The following is a 20,529-nucleotide window of genomic DNA, read 5'->3' as shown; positions in this document are numbered from 1 at the left end:
GGGGTTTGCACTGGGAAATGCATCTGCACTGCAGGGGATGGCAGGGTGGTTCCTGAATCTCCTCCCCGGCATTTCTGGTTGCAGCTCCCTCTCCCTGCCCATGTCTCTGCTGCCTGGATCTGTCCCTCCTGGGAGCTTTCTCTGTCCCTGGGTCTGCTCCCTGTCAGTGTCACAGACCCCGTCCCACCTGCTGTGTGCTCAGCTCTGCCCTGCTCACACCACCTGGCACTGCCCAGGGGCAGCTCTGTGTGTGCAGGGGCTCAGAAGCAGCTCAGACAAGTCCTAACGAGAACTGGGGTCTCAGTTGCCTTCTCCAGGGCAGAGAAATAAAGGCCCATTTTCTACTGCCTACCAGCCAACCAAGAGTGGAAAAACAAAGCACAGAATCTGGGAAAATGCTGCCTCAATGTCCCTCACAAGGACCCTCTGCAAGTGTCCCCAGAGCGAGCTGGAGCTGTGAGCAGTCCCCTGTCAACAGCAGAAGGACCCTGCACTGACGGGGGTCGCTCCTTCCACCCACAGCTTCTCCCCACAGTGCCGTGGGGAGCTCCCCGGGCAGGCTGAGCGCTGACCCTGGCAGGTGGCAGAGTCCCTGCCCCGGCACACAGCCCTGGGGTGCAGGGACCCTGCTCTGCAGGACAACCCTGGGCACCCCTGGGTGCTCACCCGGCTTCACACACCTGCAACTGATCCAGGAGAAAGGAGCTGTCCTGTCCGGGCTCTCAGATGGTGTAGAAGGAAACTCTCCCTAGGAGGAGCCCATGCTCCTCCACAATGAAGAAACCGAGAGTGCCATCCTGCCAGATCCTACCTGCTGCAGGACCTGCCAGCTTCAGGAGATCCCTCCAGGAACTGCGGCTGCATTGCCCTACAGCCAGAGATTTGCTGTCTCAAGGGCTGTGAAGATTTTGCCTTCCTTGAGCTCCCAGCATCCTCCCACCCCAGACTGCATTTCCCCTGTCTCTGCCTGGCTCCTCTCCCCTCGGTGCTGCAGGCAGAGCCCTCAGCCCTGCTGCGCTTTGCAGAGGAGCTGCTGCTGGGCAGAGCTGTCTCTCTGCAGTGCTGCTGCTTGCCATGAGCTCCCTCTGTCCCAGGAGCCCAGCCCAGCTCAGCAGCACAGGAGCAGCCCAAGGCAATTTAATGACACCTCGGGTGGGTTTGGTGCTGAGTCCATGAACCTCAGGTCCTGAGAGGAAGTTGAAGAAACCTGTCAAGAAGTCCAAGTCAAATTCAAACTCCAAGACTCTTGTAACGTTAATGGGTCCCACTGAGAGACACTACTGAGAAAGTGTGCCCAGGGTACCGTCAGAGCAGAAAACTGGAGGCAGAGATGGCAGGTCAGCAAAAGCAAAGTAAAGGTGGTTCTGGTGCTGCGTAAACCTTGATTTGTGTCATTAATGAAAGGACCAAGCCCTGAACCACTTAAACAAAGGACCAAACCCTCACCCCCAGCCCCTGGGAAGGCAGATCCTGTCCCTCACATGTTGCCCAGGGCTCTTCCTGGGACACTGTGATGTGTCGCTGTGCAAGGCCAAGGGCAGGACTTTGGTCCGACACCTCTCAAGTTCCTGGGTGGGGACAAGGAGGCCATGAGGCCCCTGTGCTGTAAGGACAACGTGTCTCCTCACAGGCATCAGTGATGGAGAAAACAGCCTTAGCTAAGGGGAGAAGGAGCTCATGTCAGTTGGGGCCTTTCAGCCTTTTTACACCCCTTGATCATCTCCATGACAGCCTGTCCTATGGTGTGGCGTCACCTGCACTTCTTTCCCTGCAGGCTGGAGACATCCACCCTGCTACCCCACCTTGCTCTTGTCTGAGCATCTTCCTTCCTTTACTGATATCTCTCTGTCCTCCCCAGCTGTTTCTTGAAGCACAAAGCCCTGGGCTGATGCAGACTCCCTCTGGGTGACTGGTCCCACCTCTACTGCCCTTCCAGTCACATTCTTTTCTCCTCATGTCCAGCCTGGACCTCCCCAGATGCACTGTTTGACATTATTTCTTTCTCATGCTGTTTCCCACCGTGAAGAAAATCTCTGCCATCTCTGAAACCCCCATTCTAGCACTTGCATGCTACTCCTGTACTGCTGGAGCCTCCTGTTGTGGATGAGTGATTCAGGGTCCTGCTTGCTGCAGAACAATGTTTAAATCACTTGAAGAAAAGTGCAACTTAACAGAGTTCCATGGCAAGACTCACTCCATCACTTACTGTGTGCAGGAAATATGCCAAGTAGAATTGGGTAAGAGTTTTTCAGAGCGATTTCTATAGGGACAGGAGATGCAAAAGGGTAGAGGGTGGCCTTTGCTTTAAGTCGCAAGATTCAGAATGGACCTCCTTGCTTTCCAAACTCCTTCTCAGAGAGGACTCTGAGTGTTGCTGGTTCCTATCTTCGCCCCAGACTTGGTCAACGGTTTGTGTGTAAGAGACAGAGAGGGTAAGAGAAAGCAGGTCAGGGATTATATGTGTTTATGGCCAAAGGATTATATGTGCACATCCAATTCTTTCTATCACTTGGCAAGGATTTCAAAGTTTCGTCATTCTGTATCTCAACCTGCTTACCTCCCGTCCAGGGGCCTGGTGTCAGGTCACTCCCAAGTCTGGATCCCAGGTCTCTCTTAGAGACGTCTGGGAGATCTACGGAGCATGCTCTTCAGGTAATTACTCTAGAAAAGTCTGGGGCTGCTACCCGGGACTTCATGTGCCTCGAGAGGAAACCAAAAAGCTCCTGGAGATGCCCGAGATGAGTTTTGTGGACCTACAGGGCATATATCTGCTTCCACCATGAAGAAAACTCTGCTGGTAACTGCCTAGGAGTTATATGTTTCTTTTACCCAAGACTTCAGCTGTTTCCAGGCAAGGCCAAAGCACTGCAAAGATGCCTGGGAAGAGTCCCAGCAAACTACAGAGCAAGGATGTGTCTTGAACATCAACAAAATATCTTGGCAAGCAACCTTGGAAGAGTCTGGGGCTGCTAACCTGGGAGTTCATCCATCTCCTGAAAAGGCCAAAACACTCCTGCAGCTGCCTTGGAGAAGTCCCAGGGCGCTACAAAGCATGGACCGGCATGGACATAACACCTTGGCTAGCAACACTAGAGGAGTCTGGGGCTGCTACCAGTGTGTGCCACGCTGGCCTTTCTTCTGCTTGAACTTCCAAACAGCGTATGCCTGGACTGCCACTGTTCTTCTCTTTCATTTTGGGGTTGAACTTCAGTGCTTAGAAGCCCCACAGTTGAAGCTGGAATCGGCTTGACTGTCTGGCCCCAAGCGCACGCAAGCAGCCACATCCCGTAGGATGCACGACTGCTGGTCTGCCAGTTACAAGACCAGAAATACTGGGCTTCCTGAGGATTCTCTTGTTGCTGGCAGTGAGTAGTGACAGGGAGGCCATTCTGTTACCGTGGCTTTCTAGAGAAGGCAACGAGACGTTATACTGACACCATCACTGGGTCTTCTGACTGTGGAATCCCGTGCTGCAGAGCCAGCGAGAACTTTCCAGTGTATTTGCTGAGGCATCTGGTAGCTGCTTCTTCCTTTACTGTTCTCATGGCCCAATGAGGGAGAGCAGGATAAGAACGTCTTGACCATGACAGGTCAAAAGCCCTCGCAGGGCAGCTGGAAGGAAGCTGTTGAATGAGGCCATCGCTGCAGCACCTCTGTCAGTGGTCACGTGCCAGAAAGGAAAAGGCGACTCATTTCTTCTTGTCATTTCAGAACGAGCTCCTGGGTTCGTGAATTACATCAGGCTGCAAGTGCTGAGCAACTGGGGCCACCCGGACTACACCTGCCTGTATCGGTTCAGGGTGCACAGTGATCCGCCCAAAGATGGGGGAGAGGTGCCAGTTTCATCTGTCAATAAATTCCATTAATTTCCACCAAGTCAAGTTCCGGTCTGCTTTGTCTGTGATGCCGAATGGTCCTCCTTGAGCTAAATGGAGCTCCCTGTCCTTCTCTCGAGCCACCAGTTTATGGGAGACCTCAGAAGTACTTAGCATGATTTTCCTTCTTAAGAGAAACAGGAAAAATCAGTCACAAATCTGCTTCAGCTTCCATCTTTCAGTCTGTTGCCCATGAGAAAATGACTGGAGCTGGTGACCCTCGCTTGGGGCAGCAGCAGGAACCGCTCTGACCCTGGTTGTGGGGCTGTCCCTGGGCCGAGCCCTTGGGCCCAGGGCCGGTGAACTTGGCCATGGTGGGGCCCAGGGGTGGTGAGGTCGACAGGTCCCCCCAGCCTGTCCGTGCCGGGAGACACCTGCTCCTGCAGCACCCCTGGTCCTGGTCCTGAACCTGGTCCATCCTCATCCAGAAGTACATGTTTGTTTGTTTGGGTTTCTTTTCTTAAAACTGAAGATAATTCAGGTAGAGGGAGAGCCTGTCTGCAAGTTTTAGTAATTTGGGGACAGAGACCAGTTGGGGGATAGGGCCCGTGGGGGTGGGGGCTGTTTCTACCCTGTGCCCTTGGCCTGGTGCTCACAGCTGGGAAGGGACTTTCCAAAATCCTGCTGGAAGGAGTCAGATGTGGCCGCCCCCGGCACAGCCTCAGGGTCTGCTGCCAACCTGCCCTCAAATAATCTCTTCCCATTGCCCAGGAGTCACTGTGAGTGTTGCTGTTCTCCTTCGGGCAGTGTGGTGCTCACCAGGCACAGCCAGAGCTGTTCCTGTGCCAGGAGGAGACTTCACACAGAGCCTTGGCAGATGGCGACAGTTCCCACCAGCCGTCCAGCTCTAGAAGGGCCAGGTGCCACAGAGGGGACACAGACTGGTTGTCACTTCTCTTGCAGGGACAGTGTAAGGAACATTTAATGAACGAATGTTATTTTTACAAAACTGAGGACTGAGAGACATCAGACTCTGAATCCCTAACGTAAAACAAAGTCTCTTCAAAATCCTCCCGGAATGCAAACTGATTACCATATTTTAAAAGTTAAGCTAGGGGGAAGGGTAACATAAGAGCCAGATATCCGTATTTTAAATAAATCACTAAGGGGACAGGGTTGTTGGAATTAGATGAATGAGACAGGTAAACTGAGGCAGTCTGTAAACCCCCCAGTACCCAACCACATGATCCAATATGTCCTTACCAGCCACCACTCCCCTTCCCACCCTTCGATGTCACACACAGACAGTTGCCCTCAGCCCATGGGCTGCCCCTGTAAAACGTCCATAAAATTTCACAAAACCCCATTGAGCTCATGGAGTCCGTGGCTTTGGGCTCCGTCTGTTCCGTGGCCACTCTGGACAGCAGAGGTGTCTGTTCAGTGGGGTCACAGGCACCAAACCCAGCTTGTGTGGGAACCAAGAGGGTCCCCTCGTGTTCAGGGCCCAAAGCGCCATCTGTAACATCTGCCCGTCCTTTTGAGTGCCCAGAGCCTCCTTCCTGGGGCCCAAATCCTCATGTTTAGGCTCCCAACGTGTCTTTTACCACTCACCGCCTCTGTCTGGAGCCCACAGCTTCATTTATAGGTGGAGCTCGTTGCCTGGCAACAACCACCCAGAAGTTGATGGGGAGTCAGTGGACCCAGGACAGCCAATCACATTTGAGAAGGTGGGGCAAATCATGTGATTGATATGTAACCAGCCAATCAAGCTTTGAGGTCTGCAGGAAAGGTGGCAAGAGTTGAACAAACTGGGCAGCATTCGGGGGCGGGCTGTGCTGGCTGCACCAATCATTCCTGGCAGGATGGTGGCACAGGGATGACTGATAAGTATTCTGTCCAATCATTTGATGGGAGGAGCCAGGGGGAAATCCCAGACAGCCAGTCAGAGCAAACAGCACCTCAGGGCAGGGTGGGCTCCAAATCAGGGCAGAGTGACAGCCCAGGCAGCCAATCCCAGGCAGCATCACCTCAGGGCGGGAGACTGACAGCCCTCCTGACCAATGGTGGCAAAGGGTGATGTGAGCAGAAGGCGGCTCCGCGGGCGGCCAGGCCGAGCTCTGACATGGCGCCCGTCAGGCCTGCTCGAGCTCGAGCAGCCCCCGGCCCAGACCCAGGGCCCCTTCCTCTCTGCTGCCCTCTGCATCCCTCCCGTCCCCCCGGCCACCCCCATGTTCCAGACCCCGCCCCTCCGTGGCACCACCCGCTCACAGTCAGTATCCCGGGCCGTGCCACTGGAACGCAGCCATGGGCCATTTGGCTTCTCGCCGCCACCGCCGACCGCGTCTGACCATTGTGGCCCCTGCTGTCCCCTGGGCCACAGCCCCCGCCGTGGGGCAGAGGCCCCACCAGACCCAGCACCCGCCATCCTGACAGGGGCTGAAGAGGCCCCAGCGTCTAAGAAGCTTCATCTCTGCTCTGCCTCGTGGATGGTGGGAAATGCCCCGTGGCGCTGGTTACAGCAATGGAAGCGAAGCCGCTGGCAGCACAGAGCCCAACCCATCTGGGCTGCTGAATCCTGGCGAGATATCGCTGCCCGGCTGGAGAACCTGCCTGTGAGAGTGCGCCACGTGGAAGCCCATGTGCCCAAGAGTCAGTCCACTGAAGAACCTGATCCGAACAACCAGCTGGGGGATTGAGCTGCCGAGATTAAAGTGGCTGAGGTAGATTTGGCAAAATGAACGTGAATTCTTTATGGCCCATTGGGCCCATGATGCCTCAGGTCATCGAGGAAGGGATGCAACAGATAGATGGGCTCGTGATCGAGGGGTGGACTCGACCATGGATGCTGTTGCACAGGTTATTCACCATTGTGAAACATGCGCTATGATCAAGCAAGCCAAGCGGTCAAACCCTGTGTGGTATGGGGGGCAATGACTAAAGTGTGAGGGCTGATAACCATATGCAGAGCAGACTTTCAGGAGACAAAATTCTTACCAAAAAAAAAAAAAGAGTAGAACAGCAGGAGGGCTGTCTCAAGCTGGGTTCCTGTGCAGAGGTCCAACCCGAACATAGGAAACCACAGACTTTTATATATCTACAGACCATTCATACCACGATTCAGTCCAATAGCAATGTTTCACATTTGAATCTTCTTGCTTTTCATTGGATCGTCTTCTCTGATTCCACAGGGGGCTTTGTCTTATTCAGCTGTAGACATTGTTTATTGTCCATAACCTTGCAGGTACTCTTTTGTCTGAATAAATCCTTTCTTCTCAGCGAAGTGCTAAACAGGCCTTATCTTATAAGTCTTCGGTGTAGTTTGTAGTTGCTTTTGGTAAATATGAGCAGAACTTTACAGCTTAAAATTTTAGCAAATCCAGCTTACCAAGTAACATGAAGCAAAGAGTATATTAAAAATCATACAACCTAATGTCCCTAAATAATTCATTATATTTAATGCGCATCTACTCCAGCTAAATGATTAATATTAAACTTAAATTGAGCTCATCCACTGACCTCTGAGTAGTAAAACCATTGCCATACAGCTCACTTATTGTTGTGGTTTGATTGCGGGGTGACAATAAAACCGTGGCAGATGTATTGTTAACCCCCTCTCCCACCCGTCTCTCCCTTTCGCCCCTCCCTCTCCCCCCTCCCCACTAAGGACAGGCGATTGGGAAGGAAAGAAGGACAGAGAGAAGAGAGTTGGAAAAATTAAAAATGTTTTACTAATGCTACCAGTAAAAATAGAGAAAATCATACAAACTATACAAAACCAATCTTGAAAGTCCCGGCAACTGCTCCGGCAGATGTAGGGCTGGCACCCAAAGTCCTGGACTAGACTCTTCAGCCAACCAGAACTGGATTCAGTCTGTCACTGGGCCTCAGTTTGCAGGGACAACTTGCAAGGTCCTCTCCCAATGTCGGCCATAAGGAAAAAGGGACGAGATCCTCGTGATCCCCCGCTTTTATATGAAGCATGACGTGAATGGGGTGGAATATTTAGTTGGTCAGGCTTTTGGCCACCTGTTTCAGTTCACTGCTCTCGCGAGATGTGCATCCATTCTTATCAATGACCTCGCATTCCCTTGCGATGTCTACCAAAACAGGTATCTAGCTTTCAGGAAAACTGCAGTTAGTAAGAAGGCTTTAGCTGACAGGGAAATTCACTAAAAGAGAAACTTGTTTTTTAACAAAACCAGGACACTCCACCCCTTATGACATGCCATTCATGGCACACTTAGACCTTATGAATATAATCTAATTAATTCCTACTACTATATATATATACACACACATATGTACATGTATACACAGGTGTAATTCATCATTCTCTTAGTCCATGGACCATCCTTTGAAAAGTTCATTAAGTTCATTTATCACAACAGTGTCCCAGGGCAGGAAAAATGGTACATCTAGTGCATCTCATGACCACTGTTAGTGAGTTAAAGACATCAACTTCGAAGAAGCTGTCAGGCACCATTCAAAGAAGCTAGCTCTGGTTTCATCACCACTGTCTTGATCTGAAAGACATTTATTAAACACTGTTAGTATGGCAATTAATGCAGTTCAGTATTGAATATTTTCAGCTAAAATCAAATCCCCTCGAGGTACACACCAATCTTCTCCATCCTTAAGCATCACCCACCAGGTGCTGCCAGGTCCCTGGGCAAAAACAATCCCACGAATGGGCTTGCCTTTGCCTGAGGTAGGAGTGACCCAAACTGCCTTTCTTAACGTATTTTTCATGTGTGCTACAGGGACTTTAGCTGACAGGGAAATTCACCAAGAGAGAAACTTGTTTTCTGACAAAACCAGGACACCTATTTAGCAGGGAGAGCTCAAAGTGGGCTCATCCAGGCTGTCGTATTTCTAGGAGAAAGTGGTTGACTCGTAGACAAATTGCATAGAGTAGGAAAAGTCTGCATGAGACTCCCTGCGCCCACAAGTTACGGGGTTCAGATGCTGTTCTGCTTCCCTGTGGGTCTCCTGGAAGGAGTTCTTGGCTTGGCTACAGCTCAGGCCCTTCCCTCCTCTGGAGCCTGGACCAAACTACTGCAGGTTTCACTGGAGGGGACTTGAGTGCATCTGCCACACATGTCAGCCCAGATACAACTGAGCCAGACAACGGGACTCCTTTCCGGAACATCCTCATAGACGCCTGGCCCAAGGAGCGTGGCATTGCGTGAATCTGTCACATCCCCATCATGCACCAGCCACTGGGAAAATGGAGCGGTGCAACAGACTGTTAAAGACTGTGCTCAGAGCAATGGGTGGTGGAACTTGTAGAAACTGGGATTCAACTTTAGCACCCAGGTGCCCAGGGCTGAGCTGGCCTGTGCCTCCCAAAGGGACACCCTGCCCCTGCCTGCCCATGCGCAGAGTCATGGTGGGGGCCTTTGTGACCTCACATTGTGACACCCACTGCCTTGCATGTGCTCAGCGCAGCTGTGGCCCCAGCCCACACTGTCCGGCAGGACGGTGACGGAACAGGGTGTGAGCACGGAGCTGGCGAGAGCCCCCGAGCGTAGCCCACGTCTTTCAGAGAATTAGAGAATCTTTTTGGTTGGAAGCGACCCTTAAGATCATCGAGTCCAACCACAACCTAACTCTAGCTGCCCCCGGCAGACTCCCGACTGCCCCTGGCAGACTTGGATCCAGGAGCTCCTGAGCACAGCTCACGTCTTTCCCCGACGAGGAGCACACGGGCGCAGCCCACACCTTTCACCGCTGCCTCTGGCAGACCTGCAGCACCGAGGCGTTTTGCCAAAGCGTCCGCCTTCCCCATCCTTAGACCTTCCCTTTGTCTGCAAAATGGCGGAGAGACCCCCCACCCGACCTAGGCTGGCCTGGCAGGAGAGACCCCCCAGCCGCCCCAGGGTGGCCTGGCAGGAGGAGGTTGGGGCTCGCCAGGAGGTCAGAGCTCCACCACAGCCCAAGAGGGTGGATGTGGTCCAGCCACCACAGATCGGTGAGTGAGGGGCCCTGATTGTCTGGGGAGCGTGGGGGCTCAGCAAGTGCTCCCTGCTCAACACCAGGATCACGTTTCCCTGCATGCTGGCAGGGGGGGTCCCATGGGCGGTGGGCACGATGCTGCCTGAATGCTAGCGCTGCTCCGAGCTGGGAGCCGGCCCCAGCACAGCCTCTGCGGGCAGGGGGGACCCACTCCTGCTCCAGGGCACGGGCAGCGAGAGGCAGCTGGGCGGGCAGGAGGCAGCCGTGCTGTGGGACGGGGACCTTTCCTGCCCGTCTGAAGCGAGTTCCTCACCCGCTGCACTGGGGGCTTTCCCCATCCTGCCTGGCTCCAGCATCGCAGTCTGTGTGCCGGGCACCCTCCAGCCCTTACGCACACAGGAAGACTGTGCCAGGGCAGCAGGCACGGGGCTGGACAGAGGGCAGAGCTCTTTCCTCTGCTCTCTCCTGCCTGCAAACCCTCTCTGCAGCCCTCCCTGCTCTCCTCCTTTATTAGATGCCAGCTGTTTACCCATGTACGAGTTGGAACCAGAACACATGGACTCCATCGTGTCCTTCGTCAACAGCCCAGAAAAGGTAACCACGGCCATTTGGAATGCAGCTGTGCTGGCATCTGCTGCCGGGGCTCTGCTGGGAGGGTGCTGGCTGGGCAGAGCTGCTTCTTCCAGGTCTCTAATCGGCACTGCACCCCCATGCTGTGGTGCCGCTGGCTGTGTGTCCCCATCTCATGCTCCCTGTTTGTCTCTCTGTCCCCCTGCTGCCAGGACGAGGAACAGAAGATGGAGTTCCTTAAATGCATCGCCATGATCTTCAGAGCCGCAACATATGACGACTTGTCCCAGGGCCTAGATCTCTTCTACCAGAGATACAAGCTGGCAGAGGATATCAAGGTGAGGGATAAACGGCAGCTCTGGGGAACCGGGCAATGGCTCCAGCACTGGCACCCTGTGAGGACAGCGTTGGGCAGGGCCGGGGGCTGGTGGCACTGGGTGCTGGCAGCTGCCAGGTCCCATCCCGACTGTGCTCTGCAGGTGCTGCTGGAAGAGGAGCCCAGGGACCAACTGCCCAGAGTGGTGCGGCGGATTGCCATGTTTGCCATGGCCGAGATGAGGTACTTGTCCATCCCTCCTGGGGACTCCTGCCCCAGAGCCCTGTGTCCACCTGTATGAGGCCTCCAGGCACTGCTCCCAGCACCACTGTCCGACTGGCCCCTCTCTCTTTGTAGTTTTGTGGAGGAGGTGCTGGAAGGCAAAGACATGAGGCTCATCCAGGCCTGCTTCTCCAGTGTCTTCTTGCTTCCTCCAAAAGAGGAACTGAGGGACCTGAAACCTTACCTCTACTTCACGGTAAGTGCTGGCTGAGCTACAGGAGCCCCGGTCCCTCTGGGCTGCTCTCTGGTCACCCCGTGCTGCGCTATGACCAGAGATCCAAGACAGGCTTTACTTTCCCACTCTCGTCCCTTCGCCCTGTTCCTGTGGGCCTGGCCATGTCCAGTGCCACGGGCTGCTCTGCCCACAGCAGATTGCCCCTGGGTCTCTCCCAGGCACAGCGAAGCAGCGCACGAGTCCTCCCTTGGTGCTGGTGGTTCAGATCAGTCTCCTGGGGTGAGAGGGATGGCAGGAAACATGGCCACAACTCATTGTCTTCTTTGCAGACCATGAAGGCTGTGGACAGCATGCTTGTGGCCTTGGTGCTCTACTCTCCTGCCTCCGAAGTCAGCGACAAGATGCAGGATATCTTCCAGGTCTGGCGTGTGCAAGGAGTGAGCTTCACAAGGGCTGTTCCTCACCCTGGGGGACAGGGTGTCCACTCTGGAGTGGACAGTCCCACCCCGTGCTGTGCAGAGAGAGCGCACTGCCGGGAGGGTGCCCACCTCCCTGGGGAACCAGGGGCTGCCCACCAGGCTCTTCCGCAGCACAGTGACCACAGAGGGTGGCATCTGCCTTCCTGCCTGGCCACAGGGCTGGCCTGAGGCATTTGTCCCAAGCCTGCCAGGGGCCTGAGGGCAGGAACCCCACTACAGGCTTTGCTCCAGATCAGAGGAAGCCTTAATGGACTGGGCTAGTCCAGCACAGGAGTTGAGTGGTGCTGCTTCTGCTGGAGCGGTGGCTGCTCCCAGGGCTCACCAGCATCTTCTCTCTTCCCAGATGCTCTTGACCTTCACCACCTCTGAGAGAGCATGTGTGCGGGAGAGGGCCGTGGGCAGGATGAGGGTGCTGAGCTTCTTGCTGGCCAACTGTTCCTCACTGAAGGTAGGGATCAGGCGCAGCCTGCTCTGCCAGGACCCAGCTCTGCCCCAGTCCCGTGTCGGCCGGGACTGCCCAAGGAGCACGGGGGGAGCCCAGGTCTGGCAGCTCTGCCCGCCTGGAGCTGTCTGGGAGCCGGGGTCTGCAAGGCCCTGCAAAGCTCTGATCACCCTTGATCCAGCCCTGGGCACATTCTTGGGTTCTGGGTTTTGGCCCCAGATGCCCTCAGCCCTTCTGCTCTTCCTTTGCCCTTGCCCAGGCTGATCCAAATGAGGACAGAAATGATTCCTGTGCTGAGATCCAGATGCCAATCCTCGGACAGCTGCTAGGACATCTCCTCCTATTCCTGTCATTCAAGGAAGAAGAGACCAGCTGTTTGGCTTTGGACACTCTTTGTTTCCTCTTCCAATTCAAGCATCAGCAACACTGTAAGAGAAGCTGTGATGGGATATATCCCCCTGTACACCCACATCACCCAGTACCTCTGCTTGTCTTCCTGGGTGTTGTGACAGACCCTTCTCCTGCTTGCTGGAGGCAACACCATGTCACCAACACTGGCCCTCCTCTGCTCCTGACCCGCAGTACTCCAGCCATGCGAGCCGTCCCCCATGTCACTGTTATTCCAGCCATGGGGGACTGAACCGTGGGACTGCATGCAGAGCTCAAGGGCCTTGGAGTTTCCAGGGCCAGGAGCCTTCACACACGTACACTGGAGGCGGGGTCAGCCTTTCCGTGGCACTGCTTTCCACCACCTCCTCCCCTGACTGTTGGTCGTAACCTCCCTCCTCGGCCGTTCCACGTTCAAAGCTCTTTCCGGTATTGGAGACGCTGATGTGTCTTACCAGCTGTTCTGTGTTTCCCTGCTTTTTAGGCGCGACACTGCCAGAGGAGAATGCACAGCTCCAAGAGGACTGGGAAGCCAAGACCGCCTCCTTGTCCTCTTCACTCAGCGCTACTCACATTACCGAGGTAATGAGCTCCCCCATTGCTGGCACTCTGGGCTGTGGCATCAGCAGGGGACTTGTGAGAGCAAAGGTCTCCACAATGAGCGGGGCTGGTGTGGCCTCCCTGTCCCTGCTGAGAGGGTTCCTGCTGTCCCTGAGCAGGGATGATTTGAGGGCTGCTCTCCAGTATCCCAGCAGAACCCCAGTCCTCCTGGCCACCAGCAAGCCCTGGTTCACAGCAGGGCCAGCACCCTGTGCCTATGAGCTCAACCCTCCTCCCTCACCCCAGGGCCTCTCTTCTCGTCCTCCCCATGCAGTCACTGCTGCCCCTGCTGCCAGCTTTGCTGCAGGCACTGCCGCCAGCACTGCCGGGTGTCTCTGCAGGGCTGCTGGCACCGCCCGGCTAAGCAGGAGCATCAGGGTGCTTGGAGTGACATGGCTTCGCTGCCTCCCTTCCTCCCTTAGCTCTCTGCAGAATACCTCCAGCCTTCTGAGAGAACAGACATGGTCCTGGTGTTCATCGAGGCAATGACAGACTCCAGCACCTTTGACAAGGAGGCGGCCAGAAACATGTTGGACATGGTCAAGGGAAACTCTGACTTCTGGCTGGTGGATGTAAGTGGCCCGTGGCTGGATTGCGCTGCCCTTCAGCCCTGTCAGGCCTTGTTCCTCTCTCCATCCCTCTCTGCCTCTCAAACACCGGTGTCTCGGGAAAGTGAAGCCACATGAAGGCAGCAGAGAGGGATGGGAAGTACAGCTGAAAAAATGGCTGCACTCTGGTGGCAGCACCATCCTCACCTGTGTCCCCTCCAGGTGCCAAAGATCACGAGCTGCATTCACAAAAGCCTGGGGCGCATCAACACGACACCAGCCCGGCAGAGTGTGGAGTCCCTAATTGTCCAGATGGCTGACAAATGCCCTGGGGAGGTGGTCTCGACGCTGCTGACAATCGCACCACCAGGAGACAGGTACTGGCCCCAAAAGCCATGAGGGCTTGTTCCCTGTGGGGAGAGGGGCCGGGAGACGCTCTGGCTGCCAGAGCCAAGGAATCCTGCAGGACATCCCAAGGAGCAGGACCCTTCATCCCACCACGCTTTCCAGCCCTGGGGGTCAGCCGGGCCCGCAGCAGCCAAAGCTGAGCAAACCAGCCCAGAGCCCCCCACCACGCTCCTGCCACCCCCACAGGGAGCACCAGCTCAGCCCTCTGCTGCTGCCCAGGCCATCCCAACCGTCCTGCAGCGCTGAGCCCGGCCACGCTGCTGTGGCCGAGGCTGCCCTGCTGACAGAGCGCTCTGGCTTGCAGCACTGCCCTGGCACTGTGGGAGGTGATGTTCTCCGTGCCCCAGACCTTGCAGAACGTTTTGAAGGAGCTGCACATCCAACTCCAGGACCGGCACTATAGGCTCTTATATACACACTGGGAGGACACCCCCATCCTCCGCTTGGCTGTGAGTTACTGGAAAAAGCTCCCAGTGCCATTGGCCTGGGCTGTCCTGGGATCCAGGAGCTGCACGGTGCCAGGAGCCCCACCAGCTCTGCCGGTCGCTCACTGCTGGCTTGCTTTCAGATACTGGCCAGCAGCGATCTGCAAGATGAGGAGTTTGCTCCAATGTACCTAGTCAGGAGGTTTCTGAGGCAACGAAGGCCAACGATGCTCTCCCTGGTGCTCAGGGTCATCATGACGCTGTCAGAGAGAGAAGAGATGGTGAGTAGGGTGTCGCCAAGGGGAGCCATGTTGGCAGCCAAGGGCTGGGGCACTGGGTCCGGGCTTGGCCTTGGCTGAGAGTCAGGCGGTGGGGTGACTGCTCCAAAGGCCCTCCCTGCCATGGTGGAGCCTGGTGGCTGCCTGGCGAGCTCTCCAGGCATGGACTTGGTCCCAAAAGGGCAACTCTCTTTTTCATACAGGCCAGAAAAATGAAGGTCATGCTGCCAGACCTGATGTGGGTCCTGCAGTATGGCAATAAGGCTATCAAGATCAAGGCTCTGGTGGTCTTCAGAAACGTGATGCCTCAACTGAAGAGGAAGGAGGCCAGCCCCATCGCTGTGCCGCTGGCAAAATTTCTCCTGCCCTTCTTTGATGACGTAAGGCTGATGTATAAGCCTGAGCCTCGTGGATGGGAACTGGGCGATGGCAGCTGCCATTCAGCCCAGCCACGTGGAGCAGGGGGTTCTCCTCTGTTTTCTCCCCGTGGCTCTTGTGGGATGGCTTCTGTGTTCTGCAGCCCAGCCCAGCTTCTCCCTGCCAGCTGCTCCCACAGCTCCTCCCCACCATGGCTGCTGAAGCTGGGGGGCAATGCTGGCTGGGAGAGCACTTTGAGGCACAGGCACTGCCTGGAGAAGTCTCTTGAGTGGCCTTTCACGGACCTGGGGCTGCAGATCTGGCACACAACTCCGGTGTGCAGAATGCCGCCCTGAAGCATCTCCCCTCATATCAGCCATGCTGAAGTGTCTGCTCACTGTGGGCAAAGAGCTGCTGGTGCTCCAGTCCTACTGTGCTTCTCCCTCCCAGGAGCTGAGCCAGCTGAGAGAGAGCTCCATCAGCCTCTTCAGACACCTGATGAAGATGGTGGTGGGGAACCACAAGAGCGAGATGAAGAACATTGTGCGACTTGGCCTGCTCCCTCTCTTCTTCCGCATGAATGACCAAATGCAGAGCGTGGCCAAGGTACAGATTTCAAAGCTGAGCAGTGATGCAGGGAAGAGACCCCTGGACGTTTGGGCCAGGGCATGTCCCAGCTCCCTAAGGGCAGAATCACCCCAGGAACAAAGCCCAGAGGAGGGAGACACCAGGTCTCCTTCCCCAGACTGTGGTGCCGTGTCCCAGCTTCTGCTGTTCTGCAGGCCGCCAGGGAAGCCCTCCTTGGTGCAGCAGAGCTCCTCAAGTGGAAACAACTCAAATACCTGGTGCGGACGCAGCAGACATGGCGGATTGGAGAGAGCTTGGTGAGGACAACCCCCCAAGGCCCAGGGCCCAGGCTGGACGGGGGCTGCCCCACATGTGTGGGCTGTGGGCTCTGCAGATGTGCCTCGCCTGTCCTGCTGCAGCCCTGAGCTGCATCCTTGTTCCCTGTCCTCAAGAACAGAGCCCCCAAGGGCTCTTCTCTCTGCCCCAGAGCCAGCGGGAGGGAGGCCTTTCAGCACCCCGGGGACCCCCCTGCCTGTGTCTCTCTCTCAGCCTCAGCCCCACAGATTTCCTGGCTGGGACATGGGAATGGCCAGGGGGGATAAGGGGAACGACAGTGCTGGGAGCAGGGACTGGTCTGGCCAACCGGGGAGGGACAGTGACATGCTCACACTCTTGTGCTCTCTCCAGGTGGTGCAGGACAGGAGCAGGGCGCAAGAATACCTGAGTCAGAGCCTGCCGTACCTGAGGGATGCTCAGGCCAGCTTGCGAGAGGCGGCTGTGAGGTTCATCGGTGAGTCACAGCCCCCAGGGTCCCTCTTTCAGCAGCTGGTCTCAGTCCCCACCGCTGCCCTGGCACAAGGAGCAGCCCTGTGGCTGCCAGACCCCGGCTGCCCCGTGCAGGGCCTTGGCCTCCCTCTCCCAGCCCTGCCCACGCAGGTGGGCTTGGTGGCCGCCTTGCTCGGTCCCGCTCCCCTCAGCTCCTGGTCTTCCCTGGGGCCAGCTCTGATGAGGGGAGGGAGCAGGGGGTGACTGAGCTCTGTGCCCAGGGCTCGCTGCGCGGCACCTGAGGGACCCAAGCAAGGAGGAGCTGGCTGAGATCTGCAGCGGTGAGTAGGGAGCATGGTCGGGAGGGGATGCCTGGGGGTCTCTGCAGACATGGCAGGTCATCTGGGCTCTGTTTCTTTCCCTTGCAGCCCTTCAGACCTTGGCAGAAGACAGCGAGCCCTCCATGCGCTCCCTGGTAGCTCAGACAGTCATCATCATCCTGAACTCTCCAAGGGAGCAGCCAAGGCCAGGATGGACCCTGCGAGCCCTGTGCTGCTGGTCATACTAAGCCATGCAGAGGAGCGGCTCTTCTCGGCACAATGTCTGGATTTTAATAAAGCTGGAGGAGAATGCCAAACCTGTGATGTCCTTCAGATGTGCAGCGCCCTGAGCGTGCTGAGCAGACAGCATCGTTCCTGGCCTCTCCTGCTGCCCCAGGACAGCTGCCCCTCAGCACAGCCTGGCCCCAGCCGCGTTACGGTGCTGGTGGGTGGTCGATGGCTGGCCCCCAGGCCCTGCCCTGCAGCGCACAGGCAGGGGAGGCAGATGGCCATGCGGGTACAGCAGGCACGGGGGCAGCGAGGACGCGCAGTTTTGCAGTGGGGCTAGTCCCACCGTTTTGCCCTCAGCTCCTCCCATCCCCTGACGCTTTCCACAGCGGCCGTCTCAGGTAGCGAGACTCTCTGCTCTGGCCATGGGGCTGCCGAGCCTTGTTGTTGTCATTGTCACTTAAAAGAATGAATCCTATCTGCAATTGCTAACAAAAAAGCACATACATACTTTCAGTTTTAGGTCAGTCTGACAAAGATAAGAGTGACTTGCAAAACACCTCATCAGGGACTACTGACCCTGCAGGTTTCGACATTTTGAAGCCCACACAACGAGTTGAGTCTTGCTTTAACACAAGATTATGCAATGCACTATGCAAATGTGCAACCAATTGGCAATTTAGGGTGTAAGTGTAGGAATGGTATTTTGTATAGAACGGCTGTTGCTTTTCCTTCTGGCGTCCTGGCTTTATTCCATCATGCAGGCTTGTGCAACTCTGTAATAAACAATATCTAGTCTCTGTGTGCTACATTTTGGCTTTTTTGCACATTGGGTGACAGAACTGTGTTTTGGGGACAACAGGAGCGGCCCAGGCCTCTCCTCCCAGAGGCCGACCCTGCAGCACCTGTTGCAGCACGTGAGAGGGAGATCCTGCATGGCCCCACACGCTGGGCACAGGCTGGGGAGGGATGAGGTGAGGGGACAGGGATGGCACCGCTATGTGCTCAGGGGCGCAGGCACTGGTGACGCTGGGATGGCACATCACAGCCTTCTTCCTCCCACGTCCTTCGCTCCACGGAAGCCCCTTGAGGGGCCATCAGGGAGGTCAGAGAGGTATCGCTGCACTGCATGAAGAGCCTTCTAAAGGCTTTACTGCTCCTCTCGCCAAACCATAGAATCCTAGAAAGGTTTTGTTGGAAAGGACCTTGGAGATCAGAGAAGAACAGATTCCCAGGTTTAGGGGACCAAAAGGGTCACCTGGTCCAACCTTTCTTAGGAAAAGTACTGTCTACGCAAGATGGCCCAGCACTCTGTCCAGCTGCATCTTAAAAGTCTCCAGTGCTGGAGAATCCACCACTTCCCTGGAAGATTATTCCAATGGCTGATTGTTCTTATCATGAAAAATTTCCCTTGTGTGCAATTGCCATCTCCCCAGGACTAACTTGTACCCATTGCCCCTCGTCTTTTCTGTGTCACTTCTTATAAAAGGGGAGTCTCCGTCTTCTTTGTAGCCACCCTTTCGATTGTGTTCGTTTTCAAACCTCTAAGCAATATGTTTCAGAATACACAGTGCCACAGTTTCTTCCAGAAAAACACAGTACAGCAAGCAGGAAAAAAAGGATTGTGCTGGTTTGACTGAAAGCGAGTTAATTTTCTTCATGCAGTTAGAAATCTTATTTTTCATTGCGAGCACAGCCATTTTTCGGATTTAGCTTGACAACAACAAGATAAAACCCCAGGACAGAGTTACGGCTTCTCAGTTCTGCTGTCTGGGAGCCAAGGTCTGTCTGAGCTCTGCCCACGGGTGTGAGGCTGCTGGGAAGGGGGCACAGATGGGACAGAACTTGGCTGATGTCCAGACTGATCAAGGGGAATATTCCATCCCATTAGCATCAGGCTTCCTATTTAAGGAGAGTTGGGATTTTCTGGCTGGGAGGACAGACACAAAGACAGAGAGTCGTTCTGGTTTCTGCTCTGTATGGGTGGAGTTCTGTTTGGCGGTTCTCTCTAGTTTGGCCTTTTGCCATCCTGGCATTCGCAGAGGCCTCTGGGCCTTTCTGCCTTTTTCTCTCTTCTCTCTCTGAGATGGGCTATTTGGGACCAGGCGCTGCTTCCTGGGACTGGCTGCTCGGTGCGGGTGGAGTTCATGAGGAATTGCATTGAGTACCTTTTATTTGATATTCTCTTTCTGCATCCTCAGTAAGTTTGCAGATGACACCAAGTTGAGTGGGAGTGTTGATCTGCTGGAGGGCGGAAAGGCTCTACAGAGGGATCTGGACCTGAGGCCGGTTGCACGAGGTTTAACAAAGTCAAGTGCCGGGTCCTGTACTTGGGTCACGACAACCCCGTGAACACTCCAGGCTTGGGGAAGAGAGGCTGGAAAAGGATCTGGGGGTGTTGGTGGCAGCAAGGGAACATGAGAAGACATCAGGAAGTCCTGGACTGGACTCGGCAGTAGACAGGAACTGGATTCAGGAATGCAAGGACTGGAACCAGGATAAGGGTTCCAGGCAGGACAATAGGCAGGCTCCTCTTGAGACGCCAGCCATGGGCAAAGAGCCCGATACCCTTGTTTTAAACTGTGCGTGACATGGGTGGCATGGAATAACTTCGTTTTCAACTGGCGTCACTTGTTCTGTCCACCCCTCCCTGCAAGTACAACCCCCTCGCTTACGGGACATAAGAGATTCACTAGCGACGTTGGCTGCTATAGCAATAAAATACAGTCCTAGGCCTTTTCTGCATACTAGCCCTACCGTTAGCTCAGTAAAACTGTCAATATTGGCTGTTGTCAGCTCTGGACTCTGTTTGAAAAACATGCACCCAACTTCAGAAAAACACAGTTAGAAGAACATAAGCCGAAAGGAAAATTCACTAAAAGAGAGTTAGTCTTGTTTTAATCAAAAGCAGGACAGATCTCATCACAGTCTGCACCTTCCTCAGAGAGGCCGCAGAGGTGAGAGGCCAATGTTCTCTCTCTGGTGACCAGTGAGAACAGGACAGGTGGAAATGGCATGAGGCTGCGTCGGGGGAAGTTCAGACTGGACATTAGGAAAAGGCTTTTCACTGGGAGGGTGGTCAGTCACTGGAACAGGCTCCTCAGGGAAGTGGTTGTGGCTCCCAGCCTGTCAGAGTTCAAGGAGTGTCTGGACGATGCTCTTTGTCTTATGGTTTAGTATAACGTAGTAATGTGACCAGCAGAGAGCTGGACTCATTGATCCTGATGGGGATCTTCTAACTCGAGATATTCTATGAATCTGTGATCTTCAAGCTCAAGAATAGTCCATCCCAGACCCATTTGTGTGTGTGTATTTGTCTCTTTCTGGGCTAACTGGGGAGATGAGGAGATCTCTGGGAGGAACCTAAACCTTATGTGTGTCATATGGATATATATTTTCCACTAACACAGCGAAGTGTACAGAGAGGTGGTGGGGTTGGGGAGGTGAGGAGCAGGTTCTCCATACAGTGATGTACCTCAAGCAAACTGCTTCACCTTCCTGTCCACACCTCCTTAGGGGACACTCTGCATCAGTATCAATGGGAGAATTCTCCTATCACTTCTTCTAAGTGCTCTTTCTGTACCTTTCTCTTTTACTACACCCTTGAAACTT

Source organism: Caloenas nicobarica, chromosome 31 (assembly GCF_036013445.1).
Source record: "Caloenas nicobarica isolate bCalNic1 chromosome 31, bCalNic1.hap1, whole genome shotgun sequence".
NCBI lineage: Eukaryota > Metazoa > Chordata > Aves > Columbiformes > Columbidae > Caloenas > Caloenas nicobarica.
Note: the sequence above shows the minus strand (reverse complement) of the source record.